Genomic DNA, 13336 nt, shown 5'->3' on the forward strand with positions numbered 1-13336 from the left:
TCTGCTGCAAACTGGCAAATACAAAGCGTAAATAAAACAACCTCTGACATGGTACATTTCCTAGGGTAACTGCCTATTTTTTTATTTATTTTTTGATAATGGACCTTTTTTGGCCATTTGTATAATGTTTTGATACCAAAGCACTTTATTTTGTCAGCTTGCATATGCATTTCCTGCAGGTAGTGTCTGCTTCTATGAAGCGATGCGGTCGGAGATTACAGGGGTAAAAATTTACCTGCAAAACCACCACAAACAGTTTACAAGAAAAACCCAAAGCAAACAGAACATTCTCCAGAACTGGCTGCTTATAAACCTGGTCACCACAGACACAAGCAAGAGGAATTAGCAGGTTTTTCTTAACACCGGTGGAAGGAAACATGGCCCGCACTGGAGCATCGAGGCCAGCGTGGCTGATGGCCTTTGCTCAGCGCGTTGCTCCCAAACTCAGCCTCCTTTCCATCGAGGCACTTGTCAGAGATGTTTTCCAAGTGACTGGGCAAAGGAAATCATTTTATAGTCCCTGCGTTGGTCATCCAGTTTCCTCTGAGCGGCTCCTCGTTTCGGGGAGGCATTTCCTTGTGTCATCGCTCACCGCCTGACTCAAACTTTGCGAGCGGGCTGAGGCGATCCCTGCCTCCCGGGGGTCCCTGCCTCGGCCGACCCCATCCCTCCCCTCACACCCACCTCTCCCCTTCCACCCTCCCCAGGCCTCAGCCCGCCTCGCTCCGCCCGCGGCGGGCCCTCTCCCCGCTCCGCCCCTCAGCCCGGTGCTGCGGCGGCGGCTCCGGCAGGCCCGGCCCCCCGCGGGGCCCGGATTGGCGGTGCCGGGCAGCCCCGCCGCCTCTCCTCCCCTCGCCGCCGCCCGGCGCGGGCCGGGGGCCGCCGGGGCCGCGCCGGGCAGTGCCATGAGCCGCGGGTAAGGTAAGGCTGAGGCGCAGGGCGGGCCCCGCCGCGCCGCCTCGGCCCGCCGCCGGGCTCCGCGCCGCGGCCGCCGGGGCTGGAAGCGCTGCCACCGCCTCACCCGCGGTGTCCGCGGGGCTGTGGGCACGGCTGGGGGACGGGGCGGCCGGCGGTGAGGGGAGGCGGGCAGGGCAGGGCCTAGGGCACGGCGGAGGCGGCGCCCGCTGAGGTGGCCGTGAGGGGACCGACCCTGAGGGGACCGACCCGCTGGGCTCCCCTCAAGGAGCCGGCCTGAGGAGCCCCGGGGCTCGGGCAGCCTCTGGGGCCGCTCAGGGTGAGTGGTGCCCGGCTCGGGGCTGGCCGCACCGCCCGGGGTTTGAGGCGTTTATTTTTACCGTTGGGCAAGGTTCGGCGGGCTGGAGTTACTTCCCGCTTACATCAGTGTAACTGAGATACAAAAATTTGGCCGCGATGGGATGTGCAGCTTGGCATGGGCGCTGCTGGAGTGGAAGGGAGAGCTGAAAAACAAGCAGCGGAGGAAACTGTGATGTTTATTCTTGATGGAAGGCAAGGGGAGGATTTTTAATATGCTCTTGGTAGCAAAAGAAGAGAGATTTTCTGTCACACAAATTTGTTTCCCTTTTCTTCTCCTAGGTGTCAGCTTTTTCAGTTTTTGATTCTCTTTTAATTGTCAGTGTGACTGTATTTTACCCCTCCATTGCAGCTCAGTGCCCAACTGTTTACAGTGTCAATTCGGCATGTGCTGAAGTTCCTTCTAGATGTCTGTGCTCAACTTCTTGGTGATGTGTATCTGTCAGCAGATGTCTTAAGGAACTCCTCCCATAGCTCATCATTTAGGGGACTTTAGTATGCAACTCGATTTAATTTAAACTTTTGTAACTTTCATATTGAAACTGCAAGGTAAATTAGTGTAAGATTTCACTGCTCTAAGACTATATTCTGTTAAGATGCTTTGTCATACTCCTCTGTCTTCACACAACTCCTTTTTCAAGAGGTTCTCGCCTGCATAAGTCAGGAAAAACAAGGCAGGCTCACAGTCTCAGGGGCATATTTTTTTACAGGAAAATGTAGCTGTATTTGGAATTTTAAAATAACTCTATTTTCCTAATCTCTGAATAAAATTCAGGCAGCGTGATTGAGTACCTGCTATTAATTTTCTCTGAATTGAAAATGTGCTAAATTAGAGGTAAAAGCAGTTTAAGTGGAGCAAAGAAAGTAAACTGACGTTTTTGATGTTAGAATTGACTTTTAAAGACTCGTTTTCTTTTTTAATGTATGAGAGGTTACCGTTCTGATTGACTTCAAAGCTGATCCAACAAGCTGCTCTGTTGTGGGTGGCACGTTTTTAATATCCCAAGTAGGTGCTGATGTGTGTGGTAGTGTTTCCAAGTAGGGTTGAGTAAAGTGCTTTCTCTTCTGAGCTAAAGACCAAGAAGATAATCCTGTGTTCAAAGATGTCTCTTACTGAACTCTGCTAGGCTGCTGAACCGTATAGCCTGTGCATTGTATTACTAAGCTGAGTGTACATCCCTTGTAAACTTTGCAAAGAACTTCTTTAAATGACCTGTGTTACCTTATTTCAGAAAAAAATCTCTTCATGAAATCCAAAGTGAGAACTTGAAAGAGGACACAGCCCAATGAAGTACTTTTCTTAATTGCTTACTTCTTTTACTTTGGATAATAACACAATTTAGTAGTTTCAAGTACTAATAACAAATGCTTAATTCTTTGTAAGTAAGTAAACTCTAAGACAACTACGTTACAAACTAAAGAACGTGAAGCTTGAAACCTAGGCAGAATATATAATACCAATAATCTCTCTTTCATGGTAGAAGTGTAAATAAAACAATGGGAGATGGTGAAACTTACCTAGTAACAAGAGAGAAAGTAAAAGGGATAAACTTAAAGTCATGTAGCTAGAAGAGTGAAGATGGATATTTGAACACCGTGTTAGCTGATAGATGTGGGGATTGTGCTGCTCTAACCTCACCTTTCTGTGCTAACTGAACCTGATCCTTTAGATGAAATCAGAGTAAAGAAATCTCTTGTGGCATGCCTGAGAGGCCACCAACCTTACATTGTGCGAGATGGACAGACAAGCAGGCATGAGCATAGCAGTGAATATGTACGTATATAAAGGCACATTTCCTGTGCTGTTGTTCCCCAGTCCTGTTCTTTGTGCCATATTGAGGACCAAGCTTGAGCCTGTTATGGCCCATGAGCTAGGTAACTTGTGTAGTGGAGCTGGTGGAGCTGGCAATACCAGCCTAGCAGTTGAAGAAGGATAACGCCTGTTTATTTGAGTAAATTGTAAGTTTCAAAAGAATGAAAAAGAGGTTGGGTAAATTCTGGTCATACACACATGGAAAATCCAGAGATTTAAGTGACTTTGTCGTCTTTTCCATTGGCAAGCTAGAAATGTTTATATCAGATATTCACCATGAATAGTAGTGTTAACTCAGTGTGCTTTGAAACATTTATCCTTGAATAAAGGCATCGTGTTCTAGAAGTCCTTACTGCCCTAAATGAATCAATTAGATGACAACGTGTGTTGGGAAAGAGGAGCGTAATGTAGGCTGAGAGGTTAGAGAAGTAACAATAAGAGTTAATACTGTGAGCCTTCATGAGTGCACACTTGGTATTAGAAAAGGCATAATATATTCAGAATAGAAATCAGCTCTGGAAATTCATAAGGATGTCATGTGTGCCCAATAAAGGGGATGAACAATGACTTTTCTTACTCTAGGTAATGTAAAGTAGACACTAGAAAGGGTATGTTGTGATTTCAGGGGGAAAGACGGTGGCAGTGTGAAAAATAGAGAGAATAATACTGTGTGTCAGGACTGATGAAGAATGCAGCACTTAAGGGGCAAATGAGGGAGTTAAGTAAGGCGGTGTTGGCTTTGTGCCGGCAATACAGTGAAAGACCTGCTCAGAGAAAAGCCTCCCTATGAATTTGTCTGAGTTCTTATGTACTTTCTCTCATATTGGTGGTGCAAGAACTCTGAAGGTCAGAACCAGCCTTGCAATGCTGTGTGCAATTAGCCCTGTTCCTGGTGTCCTCTCCTTGATACAAGGGTTGAAGTTGGCCATGTTTTGAGCAGGGCTTCTCTGTGGGCTTGTATGTGCAAAATCTTTTTCTTTGCGGGCTGGAATGGAAACAGCAAACAGAAGATGGGTGCAATCTGGGAACAATTTTTCTGAATCCAGCTGATTTTTCTGATCCACAATCATGGCCTGAGGGAAAAGGAGTTTTCACATTTAGGGAGCAAAAGCAGAACTGCAAAGTACAGTGTTGTCTGTTCCTCAGAAACCTCTCTCTAGTGAAAGAGCAACATTTATGGCTTTTAGAGGTACCATAGTGAATAGTGAGAGCTTTAGGATTATCAGTTAGAGTTCTTCATTCTGTGTTTATTCCTTCAGTGTACTGATGCATTTCATTATGGTACATGTAAAGATGTTTTTGTTTGCTGATTTAAAAAAAAAAAGTGTACTACTCCATTATTTTATAGAGGATTGTGGTTCAGATCCACAAAGTAAAGGGTCTGCTTTTCTTTCTAAAACAAATTGAATTCAACTTCTTTTATCGATGTGTTAGACAGAATCCCAATTACAGAGTCATAAAAATATATAACCCAATGTTCATGTCAGAGTTGTGAATTGTCTCTTCTTAGACAGTTTAACATGTTTTGTTTTTTTTAAGCTTCTGTTAGCATGTCAAACCCCAAAACTTGAAGGCAGAAAGTTGTTAATTATTGGTCAAGATCCCATGAAGATTGCACACCAAATGGCCGTTGTCTTTGTGTGCCTGTTCCCTGGGAGTGTTGTGAGGACGGAGGTTTAAGCACCTGAAGAGTTAACGTGTCTGTATCTTTTTCTTTGAAAGATCTGGAGGTGAATGCAATTGGCTGGATTTGGGCCAAGTTGTGCACGGTGTGTCCCAAAGTACCTACTTAATTGGCAAATGAAATGTGAAGTCTTTTAAGGTGATATTTAGGCTCTTTCACACAAGTCCTTTATTGGAGTAATTTTGTATTAGAGGCTGCCATGTACTAACTTAGTTTGAGTTCTGAGCATGCTTCCAGAGCAAAAGGCCCCCCTTTGGCAAGCATAGTAGCAGTATGCCCGGTGTAGTATGAGACTTCCAATCAGACCAGTTCTGTAGCATGCTGTTTGCCTGTGTTGCTGTTCCTATGCCCTCTGCCTTCTCTCTAGTTTTCTGCTGTGGAGCAAGGCTGTTACAGTAATGAATTATTTGGGATCTCCAGGGCAATGGAGGTGTCCCTTTTTAGACCTGATTAACAGATGCATTGCAATTTCTTTAGTGGAGTCCTTGATGACCAGTATCTCTGGGAAATAAAAAACGAGTGTCTTAAGTTGAAATTGCTCAATTAAGGCATCTGAGAGGAGTTGCCTCAAAACTTCCTGTTAGCCAAAGCCACTCCCAAGCCCGTTGGAAGTCTTGGGGAAGGAGCAGAGGAGCAAGTTTTGACAACAGTGGGTTAGAGTGGCTGAAACATCTGCGGGGTAAGTTTTCAGGGTAAGTTTTGCAGGTGTTTTTTCTTCCTGCTTTGCCCTCTGCAAGAAGAGGAGAGGTTCTGAAGTGTCAGATTATTTACAGTTGTCTTTATTCTGTGGGTACACAGAACTATTGTCTCTAATTAAGCCTATTGTTAATGTTTGGAAAGAGTTGAGAATATCGTAGTGGAAAAGGGCATATTCTCTGGTCATCTTGCCTTCCCGCTCGCCAAAGTTCCTAGCTCTCTGTTTATTGACTTTCTCTCCTATCTATTTTAACTCTGCCGTCTCCAAACAGCAAAGTATGTTGTTCTGCTGTGCAAAGACCAAATCAATACATAGCAGAGTGGTTAAGTTAGTATTCTAGAAGACAAGAGGACTGACAGACAAGGAATAACAGAAGATCGATAAGACATAGTGAACAGTGGTGTTTTCCCATAAAGGCCAAAAGGGTAGCACAAATGAATCGTTGTGTGAACCAGGCTTTAATATTCATTACCTAGTGTCTCTGTGGTTTATAAACTGTTATGCTCTCTGACCCCACTGGTGTTGGATGACAGGAAATAACCAAGGGATGTCCCTTGGTGCTGGTGAAAGCTTTGGGTGTCCTGGACTGCTTATCATGTCAATGCAGGGTTCTTGTCCTTAAGCTGTGAGAAGATGGGACAGTCAAGCTTAAAAGAAGATCTCTTTTAAGAGTATGGAAATGCATATTCAGGAATTAGGACACTCTTCAAAAGGATCTGTTTGAGTCCTAAAAATCGCTTTATTAGGTTTTAGTAGCTTATGCAGAGGAGAGCTCTAAGACTCTAGAATTTACTCTGGATTTCATATGTTCTGTTTAAATTAACTTCAGATCTATCTATCTATCTATCTAAAAACAGCAAAACATATGTATGAACCAGTCTACTGTCACCTTTGACACTGGAGATGTCAAAGCAGATTGAAACATGTAACTAACCTGTTATGAGCTGTAATGAAGTTATGATCTGAAATTAAATAGCTGCAGAAATAATTTTGTGTCACTGCAAGTCACGATTAAGATTGGGCTCATAAAACAGACATTTTTATTTCCTCTAACGTAGCCCAAAGAATAAGGCTTCTTTGAGAGGAAGAGCGATAGCCATGCTGACACTTGTACAGGGGCAGTTTGGTTAGGGAGCAGTGCCCACCAGGTGATACTCAGCAGACAGCGAAAGCTCTTGTCTAGGTTTAGCACTCTGTCTCTCGGCGTGTAGCTGTTGTGTTGAACCTGTCTGCCCGTGGTTGTGCTGCATTTCAGAGTATCCTCTGGTCGAGGCTGGGAAGGCTGGTCTGGCATCCAGGCCACACAATTCCTGTAGCACCTTTCCTGCCTACAGGTCACCTCCCACTTCATGTTCCTGTCTTGTGCCCCCAAAGCATCAGATGCAAGGTGAAGACTTCTGCTCTGGCTGCCTTCAAAACTGGTCGTTTCCATTCTGCTTGCTTAACACGTATCTGTGGTTCCTGTTGCTTGGAGGGGCTTTACTTTCTGTCCCAATACTCTTGTATAATGCTTGGGGTTGAATGCATAAATAAATGTTTTGGTGGTAAATGAAGTGATCCATATGTTGCTTCTCATTTCCTTACTGCTGAAGTTTGATAAGGCTTATCTTTGTAAGACTTTCTCAGTAGCAGTTCATTTTATTTTTTTTTTGTCTAATTGCTTTCACAATTATTCGTTTTCAGTTTGCCTTGAAGTATTAAACGAATGAATTGGGAAAAGGAGGAAGAAATAAGGAGAGATAATCCTAAATGTCTGTCAGCTCAAAAGCGTGCTAGTTAATAAAGGCTTTGTCAGGTCCTTAATAAACCTTCTGAACAAATGCATGGCAACTCTTGTAGTTTTATGAAAATGATCAAATTGCTACTGTTCTATTTATCTGTTACTTTTGTGAATAACAAGAAGTGTAGATGGAGAAAGGAGACCAGCTGTGCATGCAAACCATCTCCTGTTTTGTAATTCCAGTTATTCCATTTACAACAGGCCTAGGTTTTCAGGATGCTGTAACACTGTCTAGAGGTTAGACCGAAGAAATGTGCCTGACACTTCTAGAAAAGTTCATGGACTTTGAGAGTATCTGAAAATATTAATTTAGGAGTGTTTTGTATTTAAAAGCATGAAATGTTAGGTTGTATAGACCTTGGTTTCTTCTGTCACACAGTTTTGAGAGGTGGTTGCTAGCTCTTTGTGAGTATTGAACAGATACTATATACACTTCATTTCCGAGCTGGGACAATGTTTCAGTTTCATTTTTAGTAGTCAGATTTTTAAAATTCTAGCTAGATTTTTTTATTCTTTCTACCAAACTAAAACTTAATTAAAATGATAAAAATGAGGAAATCACTGGACTGTAGTAAGAGTGTTGTTTTAGTACTTTACTTTCCCAGTGTATATTCTTTTTAAAATCTGCTTCTTGCATCCAGGTGTCACGAGCAGCATATTTAGCAATGGAAGTGCTATGGGTTAACTGTAGATTTCCTTCCAGTGTGAGCAGTGGCTTTTCAGGCCTCTCCCTCCAGCACCCTAGCCAAGTAAGTGCAGATTTGTGAGATACATTCAGATGTCACGCTAGGAAAGCTGTTGAGAAGGCATTGCCAGTTACGGTCTAACTTCAAGTCCTTCATGGAGCTTAGGGGAATTTCTGAGGGGGATGTAGAGGCTGTTCTGTGGTTTAATGGAGAGCAGTTTGCCTCTCTGGGTGGTGATGAATGCAAGGTGAGAAGATTTCCATTTCACATCTAGATTTTGAGTTCACTGGTTTTATTTTTTTTTTCAGTTTCCCCAAAAGAGCAACCAGTCCAGTCTGTGAAGTTGTAATAATATATAGCATGGCAGAGGCAGCACGTTAGAGATGAGTGCAGCTTCCTCATACTCCAGTCATCAACTGTTTTGTCACCCTATCCTGGAAGACAACTGCAGCTGCTACCCATGCTTGGCTTCTTTGACTTGACCTCTCATTAATTAAAGGCCTCACTTAAACAACTACACCCCTGATGTATGGTGATGTATGAGGAAGAGAGTACGTATGCACTCACTGAATTATTAACGTTGTATGTAATTTAGAGCTTGTATAGCTGATTGACTCTATTTAACGAAGAACATGTGGTAGATTTATTAAGCATGTGTATATCTATATATACATAAAAAAACCCCACAACATTACCATGTGTCTGAAATTAGAATCTCCTGCATAATACTATAATTGAAGAAGGCAGGATATGGCTAAAAGACAGTTATTTCCCATTGCCCTTTTGAATCCATCTGGTGGTTTTTGCTGTTCTTTTATCTCCCAGCAAATCGAGACCTTAACGTTGATGACCTAAAATTAATTTCCTTGAAGCTACGTTAATGACACTTCCCTTTCTATGAGCACGCATGCACAAAATGTAACCCACATACAGGGGTATGAATTAGTTCTTACGTATTTTATTAAGCAGTTGAGACTATAGATGTTATTTCTGGCTGGGATACTAGAAACTTTTACAGTGCTGAAGGCATTTGCAGCTTTTGCTAGACAAACATATCGATGTTAGTAACTGTTTATGAAATAGCAAATATCATGGGCTGATACAGAGATGATTTTAGTCCTTTTTTACATGGAAGTAACTGCGAGGAAGAGTGAAAGTAGAGAACCTCCATGAGTACTAGTTGAATTTAGACTGGAGCTGGGGTTCTTCTTAGCTATTTATTTATTTATTAAAAAAAAAAAAGCTACTTCCTTCATATTGCAGTATGATTTCAGCAGGCAACCATGGAATCAGGCACTGACCTGCTACCCTTTCCATTTTCAGCCTATGGGTTTGTCAAATGGGATTCTTGGAGACAACTACCTCAATTAACTTTTCCAAAAGTAAGATCTGCCTGTATGATTTACAGCCCCATATGTAGCCGGTCAGAAACTAGTATGTGCATCTCAGGTGTAAAGAGACCTGGGGGAATGATTTCACTTCCAGATGTCGTCCTGTTAACCTAGGTCTACTTTCCACTAAGATAAGGACCTATGTCTATGTCTGCATGCTGTATGAGTGAATTATGCCAGATAGGAACAAATAATTGCTTTCTGAGCTGAAAGAAAATGAGTAATGGCTGTCTGTAGTGCTTCCTGCATTATTGATCATTGGAAGCTACTTTTCACCAAAGGCAGTGAGAACGTTTTCCAAGGAGTGCTGAAAACTTTTTAAGAAAATATTAACGAACCTGAGCCTTTTAGAAAGCTTTGATTTGTACTCTAAGTTCATGGCCAGATTCATGCTGTCGTAGACTTATGCTGATGGAAGAAAGAGGAAAACTCTGTTCCTGTTCTTCCCAATCATATTTTGTTTACTTCTTTTGAGACTCTTCACATGACAAATCATCCTTCTAAGGGTGTTACCAGTACCCACATTTTTGACAGAGAAAAACAGAGTAGGAAGGATCCTCTTATGCTTTTGTTGTGCAGGGGTGTGAACAAAAGGGCTTTGAGGTATGCGAAGATGTCAGTTTGTCATCACAGCGTACTCATTTTTTTCCTTATGACAAATACGGTGTATTTATATCTGCTTTTCTATAATATGATCCTGTTAATTCAGATTACTTGCAGAATTGTTTTTCATGTATCATCTGCCATGGTTTCTTTGCAATTAAGATGAAAAAAATTGTGGGAGGTGCACATCATTTTCTGACTCAGTAGATTTCAATAAGAATCAAGCCTGTAAAACAGCTGTTAAGGTCAGGCAATCTGTAATTGACCTATAATATGTTGAAATTAAAATGTATCACAGTTTTTTGGGAATACAAATTACCCAAATCACGATTTTGGAAGGGAAAAAAAAAAGAGCTAATACATTAAGCTGAGCCGTTAACTATTGCACTGTTATGTGTCTAATATAAGAAATGGAAGAGAATGCAAATCAAGCTGGTGACTTTGATTTTTAGTGTCCTGTTTTTGGCAGTGATCTCTTTCATGTTCTAGAGAACAAAGTCCAGGGAAGATTCATGCCAACTTCTGTCGATTCAAGGTGACATCTTGAAACATCTAGAGTTATAAATACTATGTGAAAAATAGGAAAATGCATATTTAAATGGGAACACAAATATGAATGCTTCTGAATACTTTTACTTCTTTTGCCTTAAATACTTTTGCCAAAGTTGCAAGTATTTGAGTGTACTGTAATTGAATGGCTAGGAATTGTATGGATGTTTCAGTCCTGTGCACCTGAGGGTTTTTTGTCCGTTGTAGTCCAGTATTTTTAATCATAAAATGTTTAAACCACTCTTTAATGCAAAATTAATATTTGAGAGACTCTACTGAAATATATCTAGCAGTTGCATGGCCCTAGAAGGTTTTTGTCAAGCTGAAACAAGGCCCCTTATGTCTTGATAGTTCAGCTGGGAAAGTCTGGGTTGTCTGTCCTAATGCTTTTAACAGAGCTTTGCTTTATATCTTTGCTTGTCAAGGTTTGACTGTATTTCTGTGTTGGGTGGATTGTTTTTATTATTTGCCTTCCACACAGGCAGAAAATCAGCTTATTACGGCTATCTGGGTTCTGTTTCAATTTTTTCATAGTCCTGGGAAAATTTTCACATCTTGGACGTTTTCCTACCCTCACCACTCTGTACTGTGTCCTCCAGCTGGAAAGCTGCAGTGCTGCTGAACTTCTGCATTTTAATTTCTAGGTACTTGGATTGAACATAAGTCTGAATGAAATGAAATGAAATGAATGTTGCCTGAAGCAGAGAGAGATGCCTGATACTTGCCAATTATGCGCAAAGTTTGACATTTTGTTTTCCTGATATTCCTGGGAAGAGGCTTCTTCAGGGTTGACTTTGCATTTTTTAACCTTCTACAGATCTTTCTATGAATTAGAAGTTAAAATAATTTAAAGCATAGAAGGTGTTGTTGGTAGCTTATGATTTCTGCACACTTCTTGTTAGAAAGAGATTAAGTGATTCTTCAGCTGTTTCAACTCAGTCTGGTTCTTAGTCTTTGCTGTTGCCCTTATAATAAGTTAGTGATTCTATGTGGGCTTACTTGTTCAAAGCACTATGTGAGTGCTAATCTTCACCCTCTTTATAATACTGAAACTCAACATGTTTACCTGCTCAGGTCCTTCAAAGAAGTCTGGAAATTAGTCTATAAACCATTTCCTTCCAAAATGAGATCACAAAGAACTTTTTTTTTTGGTTATGTGGTGCTGATTTACATTTCTTGCCTTTGCAGGTTCTAGGTAGCACGAATAGCTGCTAATACCCATCTTCATTAATTTTTCATTAAATTCAGTGGGAGGCGAGGCTACTCAATGGGTGGCATAGTAGAGCTATTTGCAAGACTAACTCTCTTAACAGCAATACCTGAAGTGGCAGAAACAATTCAAAAAGCAGTAATCTTGCAGAAATTGGGGTTTAGTCTGACTAAATTTTGGGATTAGTTACTTCTGAATTACCTTTAGCCCACCACTTCTCAAACTCTCAATTGCAATTCTCAAAAGACTTGATGGTAAGATGCAAATTGCTGTTTAGTGACCCTTTCCTGAGCTTTTCTGTCTTTTGGACCTTCCAGTGATTACACTTTCAAACTTCTGAGAAATTCTGTACTGTTCTATCTGGAATTAATTTTTTTTTGTTTTGCATTTATCAAAGATGCTTTTAGTTTTCCTTAGGAAGATGAGACGGAAGTGAGCTTGTGTAACCAACTCTACCAATTATTCTCTATTTTAATGGCTATAGCTTGCTATTTATTTTTGGGTTAGTTAATTTTCTTATGTTGAGTACCTTTGTAGTTGTGTGTTAATACTTGTTTATTTGTAGAAGATTTCTAAGATAGATGAAGCTCTCCTTCTTCCCATAGAAAATGTAAGCTTTCTGAAAGAAGCCTTAGTTATTTTCTTTTTTTTTTTTTTGCCAATTGCCTGGGGATTTGCCCTTTAGAAGTTGAAAAAATACCACCAAAGCTGGAGGATGAGAGAGATCAGAACCAGATAATCCTCAGATAATGACTACATTGTGCTTGGGGCATGCTGAGGTCCTAGGCATGTGAAGGCATCTACATTTCTGTGGGGAGGTTTGTATTTCTTGAGCTTCTCACAGGCAGTAGAGCTGTTACAAAGGCAGCAGGAATGATATGGCTGTGCTGGAAGACCTGGACACAATATGCTGCTTCTGTCCGAAGGTACATCATTAAAAAAAAAATAAAAAATTACGGGTATAAAAACACGTTCACAGATGCATGGCAGTGAAGGACTGCAAAAAGTCCTGCTGACCTTTGTATGCATGAAGTTGTGAGAACTTGGCAGGTAGAGGAGAGGACTCACTGAGTGCACCCTAACTGCAAAGGTGCTGCAGCTGTTGGGCTTGGTTTGCTCTGTGAGAAGTTGAGTAGAAGGATTCTTCTCCTCCCCCCCTTTGTTTTTTTCATGTCTTCCTTTACCATTGTGGCCTTTTGGAATATACTTAGACAATAAAATACATATGTAGGGTATCGCTGGTCAGTTGTGGTTCTGTAGCTCTTCATTTTTTTTTTAAACTTTTTTTTTTTGAGCTGTTACTTTGCAGCTGAGAGCCGTGTTCCTTGTCCAAACCAAAATACGTTCTAGCACTAAATGTGTTAGTGTTGTTTAGTTGAACCTGAGAACCTCTTGTCTCTAATTTTGAAAGCATCTCTGAGAAATAAAGAAAAATGACTGTGTACTACATTCTTATGATAACAAAGCCCTAAAGCACTGGTTCTGCTGTTAGTCCTCTGCAAAACATGAAGTCAGAATAAAGCTTATAGATCTGAAATGCATGGTTTTATGAATCATTAAAAATCCAGTGCAAAAAATAATGTCTTTAGATAGCTATGGGGTACAGTTTGCCAATCTGTAGATTCCATTCCTTTTTTCAGTGATCTTTCAT

At 41.3% G+C, this 13336-nt stretch overlaps 1 protein-coding gene across 3 annotated transcripts in view; it reads left to right on the forward strand.

Moving 5' to 3' along the window:
• Positions 1-776: 776 nt before the first annotated feature.
• Positions 777-13336, forward strand: part of TEX2 (testis expressed 2) — a 50539-nt gene continuing 37979 nt past the window's right edge. Inside the window, exon 1 of one of the 3 annotated variants that reach the window (XM_084491892.1) lies at positions 777-916. The gene's annotated coding sequence lies outside the window, so the exon portion shown is untranslated. Of the gene's footprint in view, positions 922-1215; positions 1235-13336 lie in introns of those variants that run through there. The other 2 variants (XM_084491890.1, XM_084491893.1) reach the window with 2 other exon arrangements.

Source organism: Aythya ferina, assembly GCF_964211825.1.
Source record: "Aythya ferina genome assembly, chromosome: 18".
Classification (NCBI taxonomy): Eukaryota; Metazoa; Chordata; class Aves; order Anseriformes; family Anatidae; genus Aythya; species Aythya ferina.